Source organism: Rhineura floridana, chromosome 3 (assembly GCF_030035675.1).
Source record: "Rhineura floridana isolate rRhiFlo1 chromosome 3, rRhiFlo1.hap2, whole genome shotgun sequence".
Classification (NCBI taxonomy): Eukaryota; Metazoa; Chordata; class Lepidosauria; order Squamata; family Rhineuridae; genus Rhineura; species Rhineura floridana.
Window position 1 is genome coordinate 29,696,792 of NC_084482.1, and position 4,616 is coordinate 29,701,407.

Here is a 4,616-nt window from a genome sequence, read left to right on the forward strand (position 1 = left end):
AGGACTAACTTCCCTTTGGCTCCTCCTCTCCCCAAATGGTTTCCCTCAGAGGCTATTCCACCTGGTCATCTTTGTTATGTGGGGGGAGGAGAGTGCCTGAATTTGCTTGTTTCCCTGTTCCCTCTCCACCCCTTTTTCCTTTTTGTATGGTGTCTGTTAAGACTGTCAGCGTACAAGCAAGGACTGTGTTGCATCAATCTTTGCACAGCACCTTTACAAATAAAGAAATAGGCACTTTATAAATAAGTAAATTAAAACATTAATTAATTAATTTGTCAATCTCCATTGTTCCAGTCCTTGCTCAGAGCAGGAGCTGATAACCCAAACCTCATTCTATTTAAGGGCCGTACGTTGACTATTCTGATTATAAGAGGTCTCAAAAATTGGAGCCTTATATAGGCCACATTCACACCATACATTTATTCCACTATTATTCCACTTTAAACAGTCATGGCTTCCCCCAAAGGATCCTGGGTGGTGTAGTTTGTGAAGGGTGCTGAGAGTTGTTAGGAGACCCTTATTCCCTTCAGGGTTACAATTCTCAGAGTTCTCTGGGAAGAGGGACTGACTGTTAAGCCACTCTGAGAATTGTAGCTCTGTGAGGAGGAGTCTCCTAACAACTCTCAGTACCCTTCAAAAACTACACTTCCCAGGATCCTTTGGGGGAAGCCATGACTGTTTAAAGTGGAATAATAGTGGAATAAATGTATGGTGTGAATGTGGCTGTATTTAACATGAAATACATTATATGTATATTTTGCATCAGAGTATTTGGAATTATTCCTGTATATTAATTGCTTAAACTTTCCATCACCATCCTGACATTATTATTGCCATTGTCAGTTCAAGGTCCCCACTAGAAATAAATGACAGGAACCCTATAAGAGAGTAGCCTTTTGTGCAGAATGTGAGCAGCCACAACCAGTCACACATCTAGGATAAGGGACTGAAGCTTCCAGATCAGACAGGATCTTGCAGTCTTATTTAATGCAGGAAAGTCACCCCCTAACAGCCTTTAGCCACCCACCATTATCTGGGTGACAAAAGAACATAAGAACATAAGAAGAGCCTGCTGGATCAGGCCAGTGGCCCATCTAGTCCAGCATCCTGTTCTCACAGTGGCCAACCAGGGGCCTGGGGGAAGCCCACAAGCAGGACCTGAGTGTAAGAACACTCTCCCCTCCTGAGGCTTCCGGCAACTGGTTTTCAGAAGCATGCTGCCTCTGACTAGGGTGGCACAGCACAGCCATCACGGCTAGTAGCCATTGATAGCCCTGTTCTCCATGAATTTGTCTAATCTTCTTTTAAAGCCGTCCAAGCTGGTGGCCATTACTGCATCTTGTGGGAGCAAATTCCATAGTTTAACTATGCGCTGAGTAAAGAAGTACTTCCTTTTGTCTGTCCTGAATCTTCCAACATTCAGCTTCTTTGAATGTCCACGAGTTCTAGTATTATGAGAGAGGGAGAAGAACTTTTCTCTATCCACTTTCTCAGTGCCATGCATAATTTTATACACTTCTATCATGTCTCCTCTGACCCGCCTTTTCTCTAAACTAAAAAGCCCCAAATGCTGCAACCTTTTCTCGTAAGGGAGTCGCTCCATCCCCTTGATCATTCTGGTTGCCCTCTTCTGAACCTTTTCCAACTCTAGAATATCCTTTTTGAGATGAGGCGACCAGAACTGTACACAGTATTCCAAATGCGGCCGCACCATAGATTTATACAACGGCATTATGATATCGGCTGTTTTATTTTCAATACCTTTCCTAATTATCGCTAGCATGGAATTTGCCTTTTTCACAGCTGCCGCACACTGGGTTGACATTTTCATTGTGCTGTCCACTACAACCCTGAGGTCTCTCTCCTGGTCGGTCACCGCCAGTTCAGACCCCATGAGCGTATATGTGAAATTAAGATTTTTTGCTCCAATATGCATAATTTTACACTTGTTTATATTGAATTGCATTTGCCATTTTTCCGCCCATTCACTCAGTTTGGAGAGATCTTTTTGGAGCTCTTCACAATCCCTTTTTGTTTTAACAACCCTGAACAATTTAGTGTCGTCAGCAAACTTGGCCACTTCACTGCTCACTCCTAATCCTAAAAAGATGGGCTTTTCCTCATTCTTTTTATTACAACCTTACATAGGAAGTGAGGATTCTAAGGCAATTAATTTTGAATACCTAACAAGGGGAGGGGAGGTCATAATGTCCAGGTAACGCAGAGTACAAGGGTGTGATCACCTATGTCCAATATCAAGAGTTAGCTGTACAGCATGTAAAATAATATATCTTACTTATTAAGAATAATGCTCATGAACATGTGCAGAATAAAATTTCCTTAATTCTGAGGGACCACAACAACCAACAAACACACATTGGGGAAGAGCATATACTGGCCTCATTTCCAAACCAGGATATGCCAAGACTAATGCTGCAATCCAATACACACTTACCTAGGTGTAAGTCCCACTGAACCCAATGGAGCTTACTTCTGAGTAGACGTAATGGATTGCAGCCTTAATAACCTCTGAACCATTGAAATTGTAACCCCAGATGTGTGAAGCTGTAATGCCTGCCTTACCATTAAGCAGGGTGAGGATGATGTCTTATCTCCGGGGGCACTATAAAAGAATGGCAGCTTGCCCATTATTTAAGTTGCCATTAGCAACATATAATTAATGAGGGAGCAGGAACTCTGTACATGGTAAGGTATACCAGTAGCCAGGAGTGGGCTAGGGAAACCCTGCCCCCTAACAATTCCCCCTAATTTTTTTTTTTACAAATAAGTGAATGAATAATAGATTTATTACAGAACCACCACCACCCACTTTTTCGTCCCGTCCCCACCCCCACCCCCACCCCCGAACTTTTAGGCTGGCTATGAGCCAGTCAGGAGCGCTTCTTTAGCTTCTCTTCAGATGGCATTGAGCCAGGTTCCAAGAACTGAAACTCCATTATTTCAAATTAAAAATTTCCCTGAGGAGAATATAATCAAGTCCTGTGGAATTAGGAGACCTGTATAAGCGAGGTGAGAAGGCGAATGGTGGGAGATAAGGTGATGAGCAGAAGCGGCTGAAACTGGTCTTGTTGTTGTTTTTTAAATGGAGCCTGTGCTGTGGCGGGGAGATCTTTAGGACCGTCAAGCGGGGGAGGTCGTGCAGAGGAACGGGGCGATTAAACGCCAGGAGGGCAGAGCGGGAAAGCGCCGTAGTTGCATTATAGCTGCGTGTGGGATTAGGGCACGGGAGAAAGAATAAGAAATTTTCGCTTCCTCCGCTCCCGAACAGTATCCGCGTGCCCGGCAATGACTTTCCTCTTTCGCTTTTTTTTTTAAATTGCCCGTTTTCCTGATGGATCTGTCTAGCTGAAGCTCTGCGGAACGTTGGCCCGACAGTCACGGTGGCCGAGTGGTTAAGGCGTTGGACTCGAAATCCAATGGGGTTTCCCCGCACAGGTTCGAATCCTGTTCGTGACGGGTGTCTCGTTTTTATGGAATAAGATGCCACCTACTTTTAACCAACTCCACCCCACCCCTTAAAAAGGGAACTGTAGCGGAAACTGATTAAAAATGCAATTGTGATGTATGTACATGTGTGAGAATCGTTCCAGTGTTAAACGTTCCACATGTTGGAGGCACTCAGCGCAGCGGAAGAGAAAATCTTGAAGCAAAGAAAGGAGGGATCTAGCCGGTGGCCCTGCCCCTGTAGGCGGAGCTTTAGCTCTAAAGCAGCTGAATCGTGATAGAATTCATCCTCAGCCTCGGCTGGTCTGTGACCGAAATAAATTTATTCATTCATTCATCCTCAGCCAGGCAGGTCCTTCTTGGCAGAGGCACGAGGAGACATGTCGGACTTTTTAAACAATAGATATAGAAGATAGAGGGATGGAAAGAATTAAGGATAATATTTCCATAGGATTAGACAGAAGATGTCGCAAACCTGTCAGTTTTGAGGCTGACATGAAGTCTCCAAACCTTTGAACTGGAGGGCTTCTCTTCAGAAGTTTTCTTGATCAAAATCTATTTCTGAAACAGCAGTGGGTCTTGTACATTTGGCAACAAAGCCAGGAGCAAAGTATATAACCATGTTAAAAATAGATGATGTGTGTGGATTTTTGTTTAGTTTTGTTTATGCTTTGTTATGCTTTGTTTTCTGACCCCCCTTTTTTTCTTTTACTTTCTCACATGTATTGGTTTGGGACATTAAGGCTGCAATCCAATACATGTCTACTTAGAAGCTCCATTGGGTTCCATGGGACTTACTTCCAGGTAAGTGTGTATTGGTTTATTTAACTTATTTATTTATTTAAAGCCATTTTTACCCCACTCTTCAGCCGAAAAGGCTCCCAGAGTGGCTTACAAAATATTCATAAAAACGACAAGATTGCAGCCTAAGAGGAAGAGATGTGGTGGCAAAGAAAACCTAAGTTGGAGGGAGGTCAGGAGGGAAGGGAAGAGCAAACAGGGACTGTTTGCATGTGTATAATTTTTAAAAATGTTTAAATGAAATAATAATAAAAAATAAAGTTTCCTATCCTTTCCAGCACCATTTTAAGCCATACCTCTTTCCCCTCTCCTTTTTTTGCTCAAGAGCACTACCTGGCCATCCAGGAACA

The 4,616-nt window shown here is 43.2% G+C and overlaps 1 non-coding gene across 1 annotated transcript; it reads left to right on the top strand.

The window, feature by feature from the left end:
• Window positions 1–3,395: 3,395 nt before the first annotated feature.
• On the top strand, window positions 3,396–3,477 carry TRNAS-CGA (transfer RNA serine (anticodon CGA)). The gene has a single exon. It is a non-coding gene; the product is annotated as a tRNA-Ser (tRNA).
• The last annotated feature ends 1,139 nt before the right edge of the window (window positions 3,478–4,616 follow it).